This window comes from Nannospalax galili, unplaced genomic scaffold (genome assembly GCF_000622305.1).
Source record: "Nannospalax galili isolate Female #2095 unplaced genomic scaffold, S.galili_v1.0 scaffold1365, whole genome shotgun sequence".
In the NCBI taxonomy this organism is placed as follows: Eukaryota; Metazoa; Chordata; class Mammalia; order Rodentia; family Spalacidae; genus Nannospalax; species Nannospalax galili.
Window position 1 is genome coordinate 164,784 of NW_008352320.1, and position 23,421 is coordinate 188,204.

Sequence of the window (23,421 nt, forward strand, 5' to 3'; positions counted from 1 at the left end):
CAGCCTCAGGTCCGGTAGGGAGGCCTCAGTGCTGAACAAGATTTCACTCGTCCTGAAGGACAGATGTAGAAACAAGCCATGTTTTGTACTGGGACTCCAAGGCTCTGAGAACTACTACTTGCACCAGTAAGGACCCATCCTAGCCCCAGTTCACGGACATGAAGATCCACAACTCCTGTAAGCTTGTATCCAAAAATATGTCAGGGCCTGAGCCAACACTGTGTAAGCCCTGTACTGGCTGGAAGCATTCTAGTCGATAACATCCTAGTCCAGACCCTGTGCTTCTTGCTAAGAAACTGCAGGTCACAAGACTACCTCAGGGAGGTCTTCATCTCCAAGCCCATGAAGGCCTGGATCCCATTGATAAACCACATGACTGGCCACCTGTGGCTGCTGCAGTGTAACGTGTCCAGCACTTTCTAACACATCTGGCACCCTGGAACAGTACAAGAACATGGCAGAAAGGGGGGAGAGGGAGGGCATGAACTTCTTTCTGACCCTGAACATTCCCCTCACCACCACTCTGAACCTGCAGGGGGTGGAGAGCAAGGGGGAAGGAGTCAAGTACTTCACTAAGGATGTGGGCAGCACAGTCCCAATCAGTTCATTCTGGAAGCAGGTGAGTGGACAGAAGTATCAGAAAGTGGGCCAGTTCTTTCAACAAGTGTTAGAGCTGCACCAGCCGCCCTTCTCCATAGGATACACAGGGCCCTGGCCTTCACCAAAGACAACTAACTGTCATCTGCAGTTCTTCCCAGATAAGCCCAAGCAGGAATTGGACCCCTTCATGAAGCCGTCAGTGCAGTGACACTGACACATGGTCAGGCTTCATACACCAGCAGTGTTCAGGAAGGAGCATTTATCAAGTTAAGGATCCCAGGTGGAAGAAGGAAGGATGACAGTTCAAAGATAGATGACATGGAAGATAGATGCAGCAGTATTTTTTTTATTCCAACATTGACTGAAAATTGCCATTTTGTTCAAATTAGAGTGAAAGAGTTTAAGTCACATATGCGGCATTTCTTACAGATAAAATGGCATTTTTCAAATGGTACATGAGAAGTGGGATGAAGCTTTTTGTAGGTTTTGTGGTGATTAATAAATACACAAAGGATAGCACACATTTTTTAAAATTCAAGGATCATTTCTAAAGCAAAATAAAAACTGAAGAATTGCCAGCTCTCAGGTAGTACAAAGAGGGTTTTGTGGTGAATAACCTCATGCTGAATATATAATAATGATGGAGAGAAAATGCTAATGTGCTGATGCAGTAGAAACTACCATACTTTGTGACCAAATTGTATTATGGATGCTTATGCTGCCCAGTACACCTCTTGCCATGATGTTGTGTATTTGCTTTATAGTTTTTGACTATGTTATTTTATTGTGGATCCTTTAGATTTCAGAGCAGAGGGGCCATCAGAAGAACCAGCATTTGTAAGACTGCTGTGGATTTCCTCTTATCCTCGTATCTAAACTCAATATAGTCTCTTCAAATTCCAAGAAGACTATCCATGCAACTTTGTGAATTTAGATTCTGGTTTTTATTTCTCCCCCATCCTGAACTTTTAAGGAAGCTGATGGCAAAGAGTAGGAGACTCAACTTCTACCACCCTGCACAGCAATTATCATCTCTAAAGATGCTGGTGAAGGCAGAGGAGAGAGACATGATGCTGTCTTTGGATAGAAACCTTAGGAAGAGATGCTCCACTGTTTTCTCTTATTGTTTTTTTTAATTCCATGTATATGACTCAGTTGCCTGCATGTGTGCAAGTGCATCCATCTCGTGCAATGCCAGTGGTATCAGATTCCCCTGGAACTGGAGTTACAGAAATTTGTTAGCCACTGGTGAATGCTGGGAATTGAACCTACATCTTCTGAAAGAACTGTTGGTGCTCTTGAACAAAGAGCCATCTATCAAGCACCACTGTTTTCTCTTAGACAGTATGGTAACACAGTCTTTTTATTATTTAATTTATTTTTATATTATGTGTATAAATGCCTTGCCTGCCTGTATATAAGGGCACCTGTTTGATGCAATTTCCATGGAAGTAAGAAGAGGGAGTCAAATCCCCTGTAACTGGAGTTATGGATGGTTGTTAGCCACCTTATGGGTGTTGGGAACTAAACCCTAGTCCAGTGGAAGAGTAGCCAGTGTACAACAGTTAGTTGTCCTTCTCTCCAGACCTGTGACTGAGGCTTTTTCCTCATGTACCATGAAACTGGGTGAAAGGAGTTAAGGGAGTTGGTCTTATAATATGGAGAAGTGTGAGCAGTCAAGTAAAGTACAAAATCAGTCATCTAGCACATCCAGTTTTATTTCTGGGGAAGATTTCCTTCATTTTAGGTCAATGATTATCATTTAAGACTCACTTTAGTTTTGTTGGTTCATTTATATTTGAGTATTTGTATGTGCACAGATGCATGGTTTCAGAGGTCAGAAGGCAAGTTGCAAGAGTTTATTCTTTCATTCCGTCTTTGGTGTTCAGGAAACGAACTCATGTCTTCCTAGTTGGCAGCAGGGACCTTAACCTGTGAACCATTTGACTAGACTGTGTCTTGTTTTCAAGTGAATTTTGTTTGTAATTGGACCATATACCACTGTGATTTAGTTAATGAAAAAAATTCAGGGATGCATGTAATTTTACTGTTATATGGCAGCAAAGTGTGTTGATTGACACAAAAGGAAACATGAATTTTTTAGTATTGCTATACTTAGGGAAAATAATACTGATTTTCATTGCACATTAATAAAAAATGTATTGACAAAACCACCATCACCCCTAATGATTGGACCCTTTCATCTTAAATTTATTTGAAATATAATCTTTTATTTTTACAAAGTGTGGCCATTGTGGGAGATCAATTGTGATTGTAAAAGAATAATATAAAATAGAAGGAATGTAAATGTCCCAATTTTAATTGTAGCAATACCAACATCCAGGTTCCACTATTGGATATAATTTGGCCACAAGGGCTCAGTTCTCAGTGTGGCAATGCTGAGAGAGAGAGTTGGACTTTAAAAGACAGGGCCTATAAGGTGCCTAACCTGTCACTGGGAGACTGAAGGGATTAAGATTGTTTTAATGAAACCTTTGCATGAGAATCATAGAGAGCACTCCCAGCCCCTCTGCATTCTGTCTCTACTCCTGTCTCACCCAATACTGTCTTACTCAAGCCCCTGTCATTTGCTGTGATGGTGGTGAACAGAGACCAATCCATCAGACTACTGCCTCTTGTCTTTAAACCTGCAAAGAAGTGAGCAACAGGAAACCACTCCATCTATCTGGTTAGGATATGGAGAGTTTAGGGTTACAGGTTACTCTTGATTTGAATCAATACAAATGCTGCTAGAATCTCTGCTATCCCTTGAAACTGATTGTGAATCTAACCTCAATTTTTAAAGCAAGAGTATTTGGAAATGAAGGGTTGATATGTGTCACTTTGTCAGTTATGCCATGAGCCTCAGAACCTTGATATAGAAGCCAGTCTCCTTGACTACTGCTGAATTCTCAGACTTCAGTAGTTGATTTCCTGACTGCTGAAGCCACTTTTTGGTGTTTAGTGACAAGGATGCAAAAAAAGAAATTCAAATCCATTGAAATACACTCCATAAAGACTTCACTGGCAAAGGTATTCTCTTAATAACTATATTTGGTCCTCATAGTGACAGTCTCAGAAAATGTTCTTGTTTCCTTCAAATCATGTGAACTGATTCTTAACTGCAGTGCTGCCTTCATGGAAAGTAGCTCCTGTAGTAATAATGTTTGGTTCTGTGCACTTTAAGAAATCAGGCTTCAGACTGTCAGGGAGATGGGCTCTGGGCTACATGGGAGAGTTCTGAAAGTTTACAAAAATGTCTGTCCTACTTCTGAGAGATTTTTTTATTTTCTAGTTGTTTTACCTTGTAACCTGAAAGCCACTGTGGAAAAGATCATACTTCAGTCAAATGTCTAAGGATTTCTTTCAATTTAAAGACTTTCTTGTGTTTTCAGTAATTATGTTATGTAGTATATATTTCCCCAAATTAAACATTGTTTTAGATAAAATGGTAATGTCTTTCCAAGAATCTCCATTTACTTGAATTTGTATGCCATCAAGAAAACAAGTTTGAACTACATTTGACAAATATTCATATCATTGTTCTACATATGATGGGATAGTCACTGTCTTTTCCCTTTTGGCCTTTTTGTTTCTCTGGATCTTAGTTGCTTGTTAAGTAAAAACTATTATTTCCATCTGAGTCTTCAAGCATACAGCCTATGGTGTAAACAATCTTTATGAAAATTCTACTTTATAAACATAAAAATTTTAAGACAAAGAAAAGTATGATCAAATTTCCTTAAAAATAGGAATAAGTATTTCTTAAAAACCAGTATACGTATGTCCATGCATGCATAAATTTCACAGATTAGAGGAATCTATGATCAAGGCGTTCAGTGTCCCAAGGTCTCTGAGTTACTGAATATTCTCATTCCTTGATCTTCATGAAGTCTTGGGAATACTGTGTAGCCATACTCTTAGCATTTTCTTTGTGTCACAGTAGACTGAACCATTCTCTTACCTTCAGCATCTTTTGTAGCTGGACAGGATGAGTGACTCACCAACCATCCCCTTCTGGTTCACTTGTGTCGAATAATTTTCTCCTTCTGTCATACTTTTCCAATTTCTGTATAAGTAAGAGTATAAATTCCATCACTGGCTCCAATTCTTCACTAGATTCTTTTTTTAAAGGTTCTGTACTTTCAACTTGGTTGGTTTCCATTACTTCCTGCCAGCAATTGCATTTTTGGCATTTTCATCCATCTCTCACACATCCATCACTTCTTTTGGCTTTTGATCCTGCTGCTTCTCACTTTCCCTTTCCTCGGTGTTCTCCACCTTCACTTCTGTCTCCTGTTTCTGTTCCTGGTCCCCCTGTACTTTCCCTGCATCACTATGAACTTTTCCTACTTGCTGTTCCTTTTCTGCCTCCTCTATTTCTACATCATTCTGCTGATGACCTGTCTCCTCCACTCTTGCTGTCGCTGAACCACCTTACCTACTTCTTGTTCTTCCTTCATACCTCCTGGTGCTCTTTTTCCTTCATCAATTGTCTTCTAGGCCTAGCCTCTATTTTATTTATTTGTGCTGCAAGTTCAGTGCATGTAACTTCAAATAAAGAGTTCATTTTTCTCTGTGAATCTTCTGCCAGCTTTTGGGTGGATGGGCACATTCCTCCAGGAACATGGGTCTTTGTCTTAGTTCTTATATATTTAATTATCTCGGCATTATTCCATTCTCCTTGCAGCTGCAGAAGTTCAACCTTCTGTTCCGAAAGTAGAGGTTCTGTCTGCTTCACAGTTCTCTCTTATTCTCCACATGGTTTCTCTCTTGCTCTGCCTGAATTTCGCGTTTTTCCTCAACTTCTTGGCGCCTCTTTTCCCTTTCAGTAGCAGCTGTAGATTCTTGCTTAAATTTTTAGTTTGCACATCAACAAACAAATATTCATGAGTTCTTTCCTTTCCCTTTTCATCATATTTTGATCCTGGATAAGATCTCTGCATGTGCGTTCACTGGAGGCAGCTACAACCGAAGACTGTAGTGCTGGCTTTTTCACATCATCATCCTCTGGGTCACTTTCCTGGGATGATTCTCTTCTTATCTAATGCTCCCTGCCCAGCCTACTGACTGCCCTTTTCAAGACCTCTCTGTTTGTTGGGGTTTCTCCTCCAGTGTCTGAGAGTCCATGGCACACATCATTCGGACCATGCTCAGTGAGCTTGTGGATGATCTCATCCGTGTTCTTGAGGGTCTCTTTGGCCTTTTCTAGCTGGTCCTGCCAAGTTCTCAAGCGACCTCCATCTTCTTTCTGCTTCAGGCTTGGCAAATGCACCACAGGCCTTTCAGAGGGACAACAGGCCTCAGCCAGTGATGCAGACTTTAGTTTTCAGGTCAACCACAGAAACTTTTAAATCTTCATTTCTGCCAACAATGAGTTGTGATGACTTCTCCATGGTCTGAGGATGTTGCTTCTCTTTTTAATGAACCTTAGTCATTTCAGAGCTCTCCACAGTTCCCATAACTTTGGTCACATGGGCCATGGGGTTTGCTCATAGTTGCTCTATTCTTGTTTTTCTTTTTTCTATTTTTAATATTTTTATTGAAATTTTGAGCATTTCACACAATACATCTTAACTAAATTTAAAACCCCACACATCCCTGCTGCCCATACCGCCCCCCCACTAGATCTAAAGTATTCTGTCATATATGTTAAGTCCCATACAGTCAAGCAAATCCATCCAGGTGTCATTTGGTGCAAGTTCATCTACTGGAGTGTAGTCAGCCTATCTAGAGTCACTCCCTTAAGGAAGACCTACCCTTCCTCACCCCACAGTAAGCATTTGCCAATAGCTCCTTGGGTAGGGTTGGGACCTGCTGCCCATTTCCTCATCCTATGTTGTATTTTTGTCTTATTGAGTCTGCATGTGTCTTGTGCATACTGACAGCATTGCTGCAAGTTCTTACCAACATGTTTCTAGTGGCCTGAAAGCCTCTTTTCTGGGTACAGCATTCAGATTCTTTGGGTGTAAGGTAGTTATAGTGGGTCTACTGGGTTTTAGAGTCCTAATGTGAGGGACTTCTGCATGCTCTCTATATCCTCTGACATAGTCTTAGTTGAAGGCATCAAGGTGTGAGAGTGTTTGTGTCATTCTGCTTATCGTTGTCTTTTACACAGCAGTCCTTCATCATTACACACAGATTGTTTCTCTCCTGCTTAATAATGACCTCCACATGGCGACCCCATTGGGATGTTCTGAGAATTCATATGCCTTGGCCTTGCAGCATTTGGCATGGCTAATAGCACAGTGCGTGCAACACTCTCAACTATTGGCTTTTCTCTTCTCAGATAGTTGGAGATGTGTTTGCTGTTTTCTCCTTTTCCTGTCTGTTAGGGTCTGTCAGTCTCAGAACTTGAATCTGATCTCTATACAGCTTCTGAAATGAACTCATCTATTTTATTAGGTTTGAAACTATTGCCCAGTGGAGTCTTAAAATGGGAATTGGGATTCTAGGATTAGCATCCTATCCCTTCAAATTTTGCATAAAATTCTCTCCTGCTGACCATTGACTATTCTTTTAGTGTTTGTCTTATAACAGGAAAAGTCTTCCAGGATGGAAATTCTCAATGAGATAAAGACTTTTGGGAAGATGCTTCAACAAGCCCTGATATTCCATGTACCAGTACAACTTAGAAAAGGGCTTGTCAGTAAAAAAAATGCCGTCTTAATTTGTAGAGGGATTTCTTGATTGTGACTAAGAGTCGGCACATATTTTGCAGTCTCCAAATTATCGAGGAATTTGTAGTGCCCAGTCCCTATGGGTCAAATGGAAACACTTCCTTTTTTTTGAAAATATTTTGATGTCTTATTCATTCAACAAGAATTGGAACAGGTCACAACCTGCCCTGTGATCCTGTTGATAAAAACATTGAGAATCAATAGAAGTAAAATGGGAGAATTGACTCAGTGGTTTAGAGAGCTTGCTGATCTTCCAGAGGATGCAAGCTCAATTCCCAGCACCCACATCAGGCACCTTGCAACTGCCTGTATCTGTAGCTCCAGGGAATCAGATACACTTTTTAAGCTTCCATGGGCAATTGTGCATGTGGTACATGTGCACACACATACACATATATACACGTGATTTTAAAATTATGAAGAGGCATCTGGATTTGGTGATCTTGTCTGTGTCACCTTTTAAGAGGCTTAAGCTACTGTCACCAAAAGGACCTTGGTTATTAAGTGGGAACAATCACAAAGGGGAACCTAGTAGCGTGAATCTGTGTATAAATTATACTAGGGTATATTTTCCCTATTTACAGGTAGGTTGATTCATAACTATATAGTAAAATTATCCTCCAATCCCAAAGTAAAATCACAGTACCCATTAAAAGGCTGATGGCCATGGAAAAAAGATGCCAGTGTGGACTATGAGGGAGTTCATTCAGAGAGCAGTGCTCCCAGGCTGTGGCTTTAGAAGGTAGATAAGGAGGCATTAGGACCTGGTGGGTCTGAGCTGGGTTTGGCTATTAGTCTGCCTGGTTTCCTATCCTGTCCTTTTGCTTTGGGTTGCCTACCATTCCAAAAGTTTACTCAGTTACCAGTGGGGCAAATAAAGAATTCCTGATGTTATTTGATGATTAAATGAAATGATGTTCATAAAATGTTTTAAAATATTCTTATCAAATGTCAGGTACCAGGTAATACAGAACATAATGTGCACAGCACTTTTTAATCACTTTATTGTTTTGCTTTAAGAAAGCACAGCATCTGAGTACTTTATTAAAATAGAGGAAAAATTTTCCAAATGCGGTTTTCTTTCTTCATAAGTAGTTTATTTTTAAAGCAGTATCAAATACAAAGTAAAATCAATACTGAATAGTTATCTTACAAGATTAGGACAGACTGCCTAGAGATGTTAGTACCAATTTAAAATTTGAGTGCCTCTGTGGATTCACTTCCTTTAGCACAAGCATAATTGTAGTCTGCCTACCCATGGCCTGAGTTGTGTCAAGGAAAGAACAGGTGAGTGAGGCCTGCTTGGAGGCCTATTTGGAGGATAATGAACTGTGCTTTACCATGCGAACAGTGGTCCCTCATTTAAAACCAAACTTAACAAACAGAGGTCTTGTTTGACTCACTTTTAGGTATAACCTAACCTGTAAGATAAAAATACATCATCCCACTGATTTCCCTGTGGATTGATGGATCCATGGTTACAGACTTGATGGGCCCCAATCGTTGCCTGAAATCCATTTTTTGGGCTGGCCCATGGAGAACTTCATAGCCACCTTTTGGTAAGGCTCAAAGCTTTTCCCTGTGTTGACATACACTGCCTGTAGTAGGACACAGTCAGCTTGACCTTATCCAGCACAGACTGAAAACCTGAATGTATAGACTTTTTCTTAGAGCATTTGAACAATAAATATCTGTTTTAGTCTGAGTGTAAAAAGTCAACTAAAATTTTAACTTACCGAATTGTCACTTTTGTGTATCACCCCCACTCCCAGAGAGATCCTACATGAAAATATGTCTAAACGGATCAACAGGGGATAGTGCTGGAGTCCCTTAGTTGTTGATACCTGCTGTTTCAGGGAGGCTTCTGATGTGCCTTGTGGCAACAGTGAGGTAGATCTCTAGGTTCTATGGAAAGAAGTTGAGAGCAGGGCTCTGGCCCCTTTCCAATGTCGTTATCCAAGGTCATCAGGTGTTCTTTAAGTTTTGACACTGTCTATGTATGCATCTTCTCAGTAGCTTTGAGTAGGACAGTTAGGTTTGTAAACTTCCTCTTGTACTCCCAAATAATGTCTGAAATCAATAGTGCTTTATATACAAAATGCTCATATCCCTGCATGTCTCTGATCCAGATGATCAGGACTGGGTTCTGCAGACAACAATGGTGTCTTAATAGTCTGAAACTGTTAGTTTTGTTGGGTGCAAGAAAGTTTTCAGTGCATTCTTAGGCTGGCATTTAAGGGTTATTTTTCAGTGCATGTAACCCCTGAAGTGCAATTGTTTCATTCACAGTGGTTTTGAGGCGCATCTCTATTCAAATTGCTTTTCCCATGGGATTTCATCTCCTGCACTCAGCACTCTTCTTACTCTTCTCATCCCTCTGCCCAAACCTCAGCCATCATCACAGAGCAGTGTCTGCTAGCACATGTCCACATGTTTTGTAAACTTACTAGGTTCTAAGACTCAGCTCTGGACTTAAGGCAAACATATAGAGCTTTTCAGCATAGTCCATGTATTTGTCATTAGCTGTGTATTTTCTTTTTCATACCATAATTCTCTCAGCATCGTTCTTCTTTCTGGCTTTTTATTTCCTCCATTTTGCATGTGGAAAGAATGTGTTCCAACTGTAGGTGCTTCAGGTGTTTGATAATAATGAGGAAACTTCCCTAAGATCAGGGTATGGCAGGTGGAAATCATCTTTATATGTTAGATTGGACAGAAAGCCATAGAATTATGTTTTAGGCTGTTATAAATATGTCTATGACTAGTGAGTTTGACAATTTTCAATTCTGTGACTTACTGTGAGTAGCCAGTTGTGGTGTCATGGATGGTCCTCCCTTCTGATGAACAAATCCCCAACTGAGTGCAGGTGAGAAGTCAGGGAGCAGTTAGTGAAAGAAATAAAAATGTGCAGGGTCTTGAGAAAATGTCCGATGTTTAGTGGTAAGTTAAGCAAAATGGCCATGTGTTCAGCAATTTCAATTTTCAAAGCAGCTTCCTGATGAATGACTGTGCACAAATGATGGGAAATCCAGACAGAAGTGTTCTCAGCCATATAGTTCATAATTGCCAAAACTGGATGAAAAGTAAAAATTCAACTTTGGATGGATAGAAAAATATGGTATAGCAGTGTGTCTGTGTTAGGGATAATAAATAGATTACTGAATAGGGCCTGGGCTTGCATTTTCCACAAGGAAAATGCTCTAGGCATAGTCATGTTGATCTGTATGACAGTGTTACCAAATGTCATCATTGTCTATTATTTTTGGGCTGCATGTATTTGAAAACACTCCCCTAGAAAATGTAGTAAGCAGTAAATCTATCCTATAACCCTTTAAATAATGTATTCAATGACATGGTGATGTAGCTAAGAGAATAAATAGACATATAGGAGAAGGCAATTTATTCTTGAGTAGAGAAACAGTCATGAAAATTAAATTTTCTAGGAACTATTATCATGCTGTTAAATATGCAGTTCATGTGGAGTAATTGGAGTGTCTTGTATGTCTCTAAATGAAATTATCCTTGCATTTATGTATGAATTGATATGAATAACTGTTTAGTTGTATAGCATTTCAGTCTGAAAGAACACTATGAGACTGAATTATGCATTTTATCTGTAGTAAAACCAAAGTTTAGACAGCTTCTGCACCTAGCTAAGATTAGATGATTTGCACCCAACAGCTGCAGTCAACCAGCTTCCACATGACAGTCTTCTTCCATCACTGTAAGGTCACCTTTAAAGAGGCAGTCTGTCAGAAATCCAATTATCGGGAGGATATTACTTACACCTGTACTTACATTGACAGCCATGGCCTTCTAAAACTTCAGTCGTGAAAGCAGTTTTTAAGCTATTGTGAAAAATTTAATATAATTATATTTACTCTCACTTTTATATTACAGGTCTTCAAACAAAAAGAGAGAATGGCATTCTGTTCTTCAAAGGTATTTTGCAAGTATTAATTTGAAATTATTAATGGAAGCCTGCAATCCAATGGCCTAGCCTACCCTACCCCTTTTTATATAGAAATCCTACTAAATTGGATCTTAATTATTGGCTAAGTTACCAATGGAGCTTTATGAACATCTTCCTTCTGGATTTATAGATTAATTGTGTCAATAAAATTCAACAAGGAAAACCTAATCATGAAGCCAGAAACAGAGAATTCCTCACTTCGGTATGTTTTGAATTAAGCTGCAATTACGCTACCAGGACCAGTATCACATATTCTAGTACATGATTCAACATCGTGTTGAATCAATACAGATTCTATGTACTAGAACCTATGACAAGCAAAGAAACTCATCCATTCTATAAACACCACATGAAAAGAGAAGGAAAGCCTTCCATCTCTCTTCTTCTACAGCCTCCCACCCATTGTGCAAGCAATTTCAGTGTATGAAACATCAGCTCCTGTGCCAGCTCTAATTCCATAGACCTATCATTTTTAAAGAAAAATTGTTTGCATTCTTCTGTGTGTGTGTGTGTGTGTGTGTGTACACCTGTGTGTTAATATGCATGCAAAGCACTCACACATATTATAGTGTGCATGTGGGTGTCAGAGACAAGCAAGTTGGGCCTTGGAAGAAATGCAAGTTGTCAGACCCAAACTCAGATTGTAAGTTTGGGTAACTATCGTCTCTACTTTCTGAGCCATCTCTAAAGCCCCTGTAGTCTGCTATTTCATTACCCCCTTAATGTTATATAGACAAAAGGAAAAAAGTTCAAGATTTGTTCATTGTGGTTGCTGTAGTTTATTAATAACCCAAATAGGCTTTCACTGCAGGCAATAACTAGACAATAACTAGTTTGTAAAATTCAGTAGTAATATTTTTCTCTATTTGTAGTTTCTCACAGTAACATCAACAAATCGGGAAACTGTGAATGACATTATCGAGAAGATACGACTGTTGCTAGGAATACCGGTAAGTGCAGTGTCGGCTCCTTTGAGTAAAATATCAAAATTTTTTGGTCTCTCTGTGTGTATAAATATTATGCAATACACGTAACTATTGTATGTCTCAAAGGCAGGTTTTGTCACCCTCATCTCAAGAAGCAAAGCCAGTTAACATACTATGATGGTCTACATGTGGGGAAGTTCCTTCATTCTCATGTTAAATTTCATTGCTTCTAAAGCGACAAATTATTGAAATCAGTCTGAACTTCTAGAGTGCATGTAAGAACGTGCATTATGATTTGTATGTTTTATATGTGCATGCTCATATACATGCAATATATGTATGCATATGCACACATGAATATTATAAAAAATTATTTATTGAAATCCCAACTTCTTTTTGACATAGTCTCTCTTTATCTTCTTTCAACTTTCCTTTTATTCATTTATTCATATCATCCCTCAAGGATATAGTCTCCATCTTATCATTTTTGAAAGAATTATGTTGATATACATTTTAGCAGAAGAAAAATGTGACTACGGAGCTATTCCCAGGATACTAGTCCTGAGGATATGATACACGATGCATGGATGATTTATTTACCATAAGAATGAGTGTACATTGGTGTGGGAGAGCATGGTAAGTAAATGTGAATGCATGCTATGGTTGTGTGTGCAGGTCAGCAGAAAACTTAGTAGAGTCAGTTCTCTCCATCCTCCATTATGTGGGTACAAGGACTAAACTCAGTTCTGCAGGCTTTCCAACACACAGCTACACATACTGAGCCATATAGACCATGAATCTTAGATGCTTTTTTTCACACAGCATTCATCCTGTTTTGCTTTTCAGTCTATCTTCCTTTGAATGTGATGGGACTGTAAAACTTTTGATAGTAGACATGGCATATTTGAGGATAAAGATAACAATTCCAAGCAGAAATGAAGAAAGGTCAAGGGCTCAAATCTCATATAGTGTCAATATGGTCAGAAAACCCCACTTCCATAGAATAGGGCCTTATATAAAATTCTGTCTCATTGTGAAAATTTACTGCTGAGTTTACGATGCCTTTCAAGTGTTACCTTGCTCAGGGAAGACAGTTATGGGGTGTGTGTGTGTGTGTGTATGTGTATGTGTGTGTGTGTGTTTGTGTGTGTGTGCACATGCACACGCGTGTCCGCCCGTGCCTCCCAGGGAATAAGTTGTCTGGACAGGAATATTGAAGGTAAATCTTAGTCTTCTTGAAAGGTATAGAAAATGGCTATTGAGGATCTGTAGATGAAGTTTTCTTTCCCAGGTACAAGAAATACAGTGATTTCTTAGAGTGTCACAAACAATGACAGGATGACTGCATTGAGATTCCACAAGTCTATGCTCCTGAGAAAGGAGAAGGCAGAACATTGGGGTCACTGCTGAGCCAGGGAAGAGAACAGCAGTTATGATGCCACCATTGTTAACTTGAAACCATGGCCACCTCTTAGAACAACAGATTCTGTTTTCAGTTCTAGAAACATGGAGATGGAGAGGAAATGCATCTTCCGGTGTCTGCTGTGAAAGATACTTTGCAATGCTTGTTGTAAAATTATTTTCTTTCATTTGTTCTTTGTCTCCCAGAATCCTGAGGAACAATATCAACTGTGGTTCTCTTCTCAAAAAGAAGCTCCCTTTCTACTCCTAGGTAAGGACAGAAATCTAAAGCAGAACTAAGTGATGGCAGGGACTTCTTTCTACAAAACAAAACACAGGTGGTCACATTCTGACTGTTAAAATCTAGCTAACTCTCCAGGCTGGTCCAGAGTGAATACAGCATGTTCAGAGCTTAGTCCTGGGGTGGGGGATGGGGGTTACTGTGTGGGTGGGCTTAAATATTTCCTAATTTGTATTTTGTATAATTTGTGTTAAGAGTTTTGATGAATAGGCTAGGCCTGTTCTTAATTCTTTGTCAGAATAATTCAGCTCCCAAAATAAGTTATTGGTTCTCAGTTGTCTTCACTGTGGTAGACTGACAAAAAGTAATTTGACAAGGATGGATGTGACTCAGCAGTGACCCTGCGCTGACACTGCAGTGAGGGAACCTGTGGAACAGTGTCTCTGTTTTATTGGATTTCCCCATTTCCGAATTCTGGCAACAAATCTTTGAGGACTTTTGGTCACAATCAGACAGATGTCAAATGATGGGAAACTGGCATTCTAAGATTTCTTAGGAAATGTTCAATCTTAGTCTTAGACTAAAGGGAACACCCTGGATATAGCTGAGGACAACATGCACACACTCAACTGTTGATGCTTTTGGGGATGGTTTGAGATGAGATGTTGGGATGTAGTCAGGCTGGCCTTAAGCTTTCTATGTTTCCACCTCAGCCTCTTGAGTGCCAGGACTAGAAAAATGTGGGAAATCACATGTGACATTATGGTCTTTGTATTATACATAGTACTGTAAAATTTGGAGAGCAGTAAATCAGGTGCAGGAGAAATCATATAGAAGCAGGAAGTTCATGTTTTTTTTTGAGAGTTTCATATATTATATGCATATTATATTTCCAATTTTCACCCTTCCTTCCACCTCCAACTCCTTTCATGTCCCCTTTACAATTTCTTGTTCTCATCTTAGATTTTTGCTTCATATACATATATATGTGTATGTATATATATATGTGTATGTATATATATACATATATACGTATGTGTGTATATATATACACAAATATTCAGATAGAAGCATTGTATCTCTGCCAAATGGGAAGAAAAATCAAGGGTTCTCAAGTTATATCAGTGGTAAGTGAAAAGGAGAAGAAAGGGCGATTTCACTCAATTCCTTGAAAAAGGGAAATACATTTATTTGCACAGTACAGGATCTTAGGATTTCTGTAGAGGTAGTAACTAAAGTGTGAAAGAATAAACCAAAATCTAGATGATAACCACCAATACGTCTGGGAGTGGTCTCCTTTCCCACAAACACCGCTTTGCTGGTTTCTTCTGTGTCTGCAGTGCCCTGCAGCTTCCCCTGGTTCAGTGTCAGAGGAAAATCAGTGCAGGGAAGCACAAGGAAGACCACTCCAGTTCTACTGAGAAGCCTGGCCTCAGACCTGACAGAGGGAAATGAACTCTCTCTCTAAACCTCTGGGCGTCACGTGTGGGGAAAGACTGATCAGACCAATTCTAACATTATTGAAAGAATACTAAACCACACTAAAAGTATCTTTCTTTTATGACAAATATTGGGGATGATGAATGTAGGGCTAGAAGGCTTGATGGAATGTCAGTGCGAAACTAGAAGGTGGCAGAGTGTGTTGAAAGGAAATGTAGCCAATGATCCACCATATAATGTTTTGTAGTCTGTGCATTACAAGGAAGATCACTCATTTGTCCTCTGTATTTTAAAATGTGTGCACTTGGACCTTCTTCACCAGAGTCTTCCAATGAAGGATCATTTTGTTCTAGCGATACACTGCCTTCTCTATTCCAGAAATCCTAGGATAATTGTAGCTCACACCAGATTCTGTACATGCTCACAAACAGGTGAGTTTGATTATCTTCATCAATTTTAACGTCAATCTATATTTGAATTTTCTCCATTTAGGGCACGAGAATCTGTATACCATGAAAAGGACTGACTTACAAAATGATGCATTTACGCCCCTTGGGGCAAGTGATTTGACCTCCTACCTAGACCTCGGAAAGGTGGTCCAGGAGCAGCAGTGTCTGTATCTTTAAGGACGGTTCATCCTGAAGCCCAGGGACCCACCCAAAAGTCATCAGCCAAACCGTGAGTCCCTTAGCTCCCTTCAAGAAGTGCTTTGTCCTCAGTCCCATCACCATTGCTGACCAAACTTTCAAGGCACAGTGATGATCTTCATGCAGAAAGATGGGACATTATGCAGCAAACATATTATGCCCAGAGAAAACAGGAAGACCTGATGTCCAATCCTTCCTGGTCTCTAGGCAGATCTTTTAATTTCCTGGGCCAATAGTTGTTCTCTCTGCTAAATTCTTGGGGCTCTTAAGTGTAATTGAGAGTAGGCTTCTGAGTTTCTCTTTAATCTATGGCTTCTCAGGGCCCAGGCACTCAAGTGTTCCACATTCGACAGTTTTAGGCTGTGTAGCATCTGGGAAAGCTGTAAAACGATCACCTTGGGCCACACCTAGAAAGAAAGCTCTGCAGGACAGAAATGTGCCAATAAATGAAGCGATCTGGTGTTTGGGCTGAAATGGCCTTAGGCTTCTAATCTGAATTCAACTTTCAATTTGACCCCTCATCAAACTTCCTTTCTACACCTACTCCTGCAGAGCTCTAGACTAGGATTGTTGCAGCTGCTTATGTTTGGTAGCTGTTTAATACTCCTGTTTGATCTTTTCCTCTAGTCATTCCTGTAGAGTCCCACTAATGCGTCTTTGTCAATGAAATATTCAATAGTTTGAGATTTGTTTTCATGAGGATAGACATTCAACTTAGTATAATTTGTGATTGTTATTGTATGAACACAAAGCTGATCTGAATTCTCTGAATTATTCTTTGTTCATAACTCAATTCAATCGTCAATAAGCCAGTAATTTAAGTTTTCAAGGATTGATATGATTCCATATTTGTGTGACACCAGCTCACATTTCATTGCTCATGGAGGCTTCATGAGGGACCTTCTCACAGAATGCACATGTTTTAAAGGATGAGATAAGTTTGAAAATAGTCTTTAGTCTGGTAGGGTGTCCGTTTCTGTTTTTCCTCGTATAGTAATAGAATAGGTACCTATAAATCAAGAGGCAAAGCCTTCTTCTTAAGACAACTCATTTTAAAGCAACAGATGGGGTAATTTTGGGTACTATTAAATATAAAGTCAAGTTAAGAGTATAGATTCCAGGATGCACAGAAGAATTCCACATGTGAATGTCTAGTTAGCAAACACTTGCACATGTTGACATAGAGGCACATCCTCTTGGCTTTGCCAGTGTGTGTGCTTTCTGCTTTTTCTCCTTTTAAGTGGATTTGAAGCAAGGGCTACTAATATGATAGGATGGCTCCAGGAATACACACACAGCTGGAAGGAGGGATGGCTCTCCTTTGCCAGGAGAGGACTACTGCCTATGTTGCTGAAAACCAACTGATTGAGTGTTCAATCATAAGTATGAGGATTTCTGTGATCAAGCCTTGAACTGAACAGTGCATTAAGTCTGCTGTGTGTAGGAAGTTTCATTTGTAATGGAAAAGAGCACTGAAACACTAATAGTTCAGTGTAATTAGCTTAGTGTTAGGTTCTAGATCCAGGATCTTATGTAGTACCAATAAATCTGTCCTGAGTTTATGTAAGGGGTTAATCCCAAAAAAGCAAAATGAATATTCAGTTAAGCTTGTTGGTGAAATGTTTCTCATCTTGGACAATATGGTCCTTTGTTGATTTAAGATTATTTGATATACAGTTTATTTAAGGAACTAAAATGTTCCAAATTTGGAAACATTTCACAACTTAATAGAACCTTTATGTTAGCTGTCAATTCATCTTTCATGAGCAAGTGGAAAAAAGCTGATTCAAAATGGTTTCAGACAAGTTAGTAGTTATGACACAAAGGGCAGAGCTATTGATAGGTGAGAAGTGACCATGATTTTTCCATCAGACACTTAATCACAAGGGGCTGGAGAGATGCTCAGTGATTCAGAACACTGGCTGCTCTTGCAGAGGACCTGGGTTCATTTTCCAGTGGCCACATTGCAGCTAACAGCTGGCTGTAGCTCCAGCTCAGGGGGACCTGAGGCTGTCTTCTGACCTCCTTGGGCACTGCATGGCATGGGTGCATTTATATCCATGGAGGCAATACACTCATACACATAAAGTAAAAATAATAAAGAAATTTTAAAGAATTTAAAAAACAAAACCAAATTAGGCAGAGGCTTATTATGAGAGTTGGTAATTATAGAACAGTACTTGATTTGAACTCTAATATGTAAAGCTTTCCAAAAGGGTTATGCCCACGAATCTACTGATCACTGGAAGAATTTGTAGCAGGAGGCCTCCAAAGATGGTGCAGACCCAGAGCCCTGGGATTCAGCGGGAATTCACTTCACTTCTTGGTCTGCAAATAGCCCGCCAAAAGGAGCCCATGCCTCCGCACCCTGCTCGGGAGACCAGTGACTGCTGACAGACTGCATGGCGCGGACCAATCAGAAAACGATAGACTAAAGGGACTTGGGGGCGGAGAAAGGGGAAATATAAGGCCTTCCCCCTCCTACATTAAAGAAGCTTGCAGCACCTCGCCTAGTGCTTGCTTCTACCTGGCCCCCAGTGTCTGTGTCGTGACTCTGCACCTCTTGCACCCCCTAATCGGCAGGGGACCTGATCCAGGTCAGGGTCTTCACAGTTGGTTTGAGGAGAACCCACAACACCTGGCCCCTGAACAGGGACCCTGCCCACAGTGTTGGCGACATCCAGAACCTCGGTTCGTTTGGTAAGTAGGCCCCTGGATTTGTCTGTTTCTTTGGCTGCTGGAGGGTAACTGCCATAGGCCCCTCCTCTGTCCCCTCCGCCCTGTCTGTCATCTTTACTGTTGGACTAGTTTGTTAGATCAGGGAGGCACACTCCATCACGTGGTCCCGAAGCCCATGTCGCCACCTCCCCCCTCTCGGCTCATCCTGGTGAGTTCACATAAGGGCTGATACACCCCGAACTCAGAGCCCAGGCTTTGGGCCACCCTGTTGCCTGTCCCAGAGACACCGTGTGAGTGTATGGCTGGAGGTGTCACAGCCTCCAGAAGTCCCTCACTGAGCACAAGACATTTGGATCCAATACACCTTTACATGTCGTGGCGGTTTACATCCGAGTGGCTCACGGTGCTTCTTTGCTTTCTTTGTGCCCTCTTGGTAGTCACCCTCATCTTCTACTTTAGTGGTGAATTCCCCTTCACAAGACCCTCCCACAATGGGCAATTTACCACCACAATGCAGGGAACCACAAACAGAAACACTCAAGGTGCTCCTTAAAACAAGAGGGTTGAAAGTGAAACCAAAAGATATCGAACACTTTTGGGATGAAGCTATTAATTTGGCTCCATGGGTCTCCCCTGAAAACGTGGGACCCTGACACGTGGATACAGGTCCTCTTCTGAAAAAGGGAGGTCAGGTCAGGGATCACTCCCCCCACATCGTTTGTACCAATCCTCCTAGCCATCATTGCTAGACTTAAATCCTCCTCTCCTGAGGAAGTCATCTCAGCCCACAACAAACACTGCCAGGAGCAATCTAGTGTACATCTGGCTATTACCTCAATCCTGAACCTCCCAGACCTGGAGGTGGACGCCACCTCTGTGCCCACTTCCAATAAGGAAGGAGCTCCTTTGCCTATATCTTAGGATACTCTCCTAGAGCTACCATGCCCAGAAATTCCCCTGCCCCATTACCCATGGAAGGAGTTACTCTCTCCCCGCCAATAACCATTCCACCCCTTCCCCTGCTAACATGCCCCTCCCTCCTAGACCACCATCCTTAAAGCCTCACCCGCTTTTGTCCGCATTTCTGGTTAATGTCAGCCCCGATGGGGTACAGTGTCCATGGCTGCCCACCCCACTTACTGACCTTGTTCTTATCCACAAGGCAGCTGAGCAATTGGGCCCTGACTCCCCATATTTCGAGCAGGTTCTTCGCCAGTGCTCCTTACATTTACAAACCCACTATGATTGGTATAACTTACTAAAGGCAGTCTTAGAACCCTCAGTCTTTCTAAACTGGTGTGCAGCCTGTGACAATCAGGCTGAAAACCAGGCATGCCTAAATCTCCAATATGGCCTCAACATTACGTTGGACATGCTCATGGAACGTGGACAATATACTGACCCCATCTCCCAGGCTACTATTGGCCTCCATGCCTATTTTCAACAAGTTTCTGACTTGGCCTTTAAGGCCCTTAAATGTTGCTTCCCTCCCCCGCCCCGTGACCCTCAAGTCTTTTTCCATAATTTGACTCATCAGGGTAGTCCTCCAAAGATGGTACAGACTCAGAGCCCTGGGATTCAGCGGGAATTCACTTCACTTCTTGGTCTGCAAATAGCCCACCAAAAGGAGCCCATGCCTCCATACCCTGCTCGCGAGCCCAGTGATGACAGACTGCATGGTGCGGATCAATCAGAAAATGATATGCTGACTAAAGGGACTTGGGGGCGGAGAAAGGGGAAATATAAGGCCTGCCCCCTCCTGCATTAAACGAAACTGCAGCACCTTGCTTAGTGCTTGCTTCTACCCAACTCCCGGTGTCTGTGGTGACTCTGCACCTCTTGCCCCCCTTAATCAGTAGGGGGCCTGATCCAGGTCTGGGTCTTCACAGCTGGCCTGAGGAGAACTCATACAGTAAAAATAATAAAGAAATTTTTAAAGAATTTAAAAAAACAAAACCAAATTAGGCAGAGGCTTATTATGAGAGTTGGTAATTATAGAACAGTACTTGATTTGAACTCTAATATGTAAAGCTTTCCAAAAGGGTTATGCCCACGAATCTACTGATCACTGGAAGAATTGAATTACATCAATTCTAATTGAGTGGATTTCTGTCTCCATGTTTTACAAAAGGTACCCTATAAAATGAAAACTGTTTAATAAATTTAAGTGAGTTGAATTAGTGCATGTGATGATCTTTCTTATTCCTTAGCTTCGGAGAGAGCAGTCTAAAGAATACACTCTTTGATAAATCGGATCTTTCGGTGAGGCTTTAGCACCAACTATGATCACCTGGAATCACCAGCCCCCATCACAGGCTGTCTCTTTGGAAAGAGCCTCAGAGATATTTGTGAGGATGGCAATCTGCTTAGAGCAATTCTGGTAGGCCTCGTTCTGTTCTTCCTCTTACATCCTGAGCCACAATGTCTCTGGGTGTTCCTGTGTTCTCAGTAACTTCGAAGTCCACACTGATGTTAGTGCTGGGAACCCTCTGAAAATAATACTTCTAATAAAAAACCCAGGTCACTTGGGGGGGGGTTAAATTTGATTAAGACCTGTTACATGAAATGCACAAATTACAGTAAAAATATTTAGAAAAAAGAAGAGAAAAAAAAGATTTTCCTGAGTCTGAGGAAACACTAATACTAGGGAAGAGCACAGTTGCTTGTTCCATGTATTTCAGCAAAGACACACATTCACCTCTCAGATGAGGGCAGAGGCCACTGGCTAGGACCCTCTGAGTCCTTCTCTGCCTCACATTCCCTTCGAGCTTTCTCCTTGAGCTCCACACTAGTCTCAGGGCTCCTTTCATGGAGATCGCTTTTGATACTGATCATGCTAATGATGTACCATATCTGTCATACTTGATGTGCATTTCAAGTCCATAAACATAAAAATATTTCTTTTGATACGCAGTTAACCCTTTAATTATGACAGTTTGTCAAAAAGAATGATCCAGGTATTTGCCTGTGTTATTTCAAACCAGATTACCAAATACTTTAGACATTTATTGCTGCCCAGTATCACTCCAAGCACTATACCCAGTGTCAGGAATTTCTTCTGCATGTGAGCAAGTTTATCACATGTAGGCATGTGATAGTTACTGGCCTTCACCCTGTACATTTTATAGAAAACTGTAGCAGCCATGAGTATCATCAGCTCAATTCCACAAAAGAAATAAAGAAAACCTCAGAGAGCTTGTGTGTGGTACATAGGCTACATAAGGCGTGATAGATAGCAATTCCCTTGAGTTCCTGACTCTGACAGGGTCTTTCCACACAGAAAAGGAAAACAAGAAGACAGGACAGAAGGAAATGCAAGATTAAGCAAAAAGGAAATCTAATCAGAAAAAGTTTCCTCGAGGACTCAGATTTAAGCTTCACTTTATAAGAAACCAGAACATGCACAAAGTAGATATGAGTTTGTGTCACTGAAGGTGGATAAGCCAATGAGAAATGAGACTGCCACACGTGAAAGGCGATCATACAGCTGACATTAAGGAGAGAGGTGGCCATTCTCAGAAGCCTTTAGGCAGAGAAGTTTCAATCACAGTCATCAAATCACTACAGAGGAAAATATGATTCACACACATTCTCAGGGTTTGAGGATGACAAGTTAGAGTGCCTTGAGGGGCAGGGCTGGGAATGTATATTTAGAAGCAACAAATACAATTCGATTTCTGCTTCATTCCTCCAAGCTTTAGCACTACTCCCTTACATAGCTCTGCACTGGTTCCCAACTAGGGGTTAAATTGTGCCCCTCCCTGTGGTTATGGAGTGACAGGTACCTTTTTTCACTCAGGATATGCTCTGTTTGATCGATAACAAAGGACCAACCACTGAAGGAATATTCAGGAAGACAGTATCAAAGCATGTGGAGCCCTAAAAGGAAGGCTGGATTCAGGGGAAGAAGTGGACCTGAGCCAGGAACCCATCCTTGTGGTAGCTTCCATCCTCAAGGTAGGGAAATTTCAAGCATCATCTATACTTTGCAACCTTGGTAGACGCAGGAATATATTCCTTCATCATGATTACCCTGAAATAATAAGTCATGAAAGATTAAATACATGACAATCTGAAAGATTCCTTACCCCTCCTCGTCCCCTCTGCCTTCCTCAGGCACACCTTCCTACTACATATGCCAACCCTAGCACAGCAGCTCCCCACTGCCCATGACTTACTTTCCTTCCTCTCTTACATGGGTGGTGGGCAGAGCAGGCAATTTTCAAATGGCCATTTAAGAGTCCATTGGAGTTTCTTGACAAGGGCTTCCAAAATCATCCCCCTATTGGATTCTTCCTCATTTTCCTTTTGTCTTCCAAGGCTGGACTAGCTGGCTGGGAAGAGTGGCTGGATACTCAGGTGAGGGTCCACTGACCCTGCTTGGCACTCCTTTAATGAATGAGTACAACCATCAACAAGCCCAATTGTGACTATGTTTAGTGATCAGGTTCAACTGAAGTCGTGATGATGGTAGTTATATCATGCAGAAGGGACTGCTGTATGGCATCATCTTATTAAAAGGACCTGGAATTTAAAAGGATTTGATGCTAGGAGCCACATATGAAGGAGAAGATACTTTGTTTTTCCTGAGTCTGTGTTACTTTACTTAGTACAACAGTTTCTAGATCGATCCATTTACCTACGTCATTATTTCATCTTTCTACATAGCTGAATAGAATTCCATTGTGTAAATATACCACATTTTCGTTAACCACTAGTCAGTTGAGGGACACTTAGGTTGCTTCCATATCTTAGCTATTGTGAAAAGAGCAGCAACAAACATGTTTGTACAAGTGTCTCTACAATGAGATGAGTCCTTTGGGTATAAGCCAAG

The 23,421-nt window shown here is 40.9% G+C and overlaps 1 pseudogene; it reads right to left on the reverse strand.

The window, feature by feature from the left end:
- Nucleotides 1–4,600: 4,600 nt before the first annotated feature.
- On the reverse strand, nt 4,601–21,422 carry LOC103746982 (annotated as a pseudogene).
- Between the last annotated feature and the right edge of the window lie 1,999 nt (nt 21,423–23,421).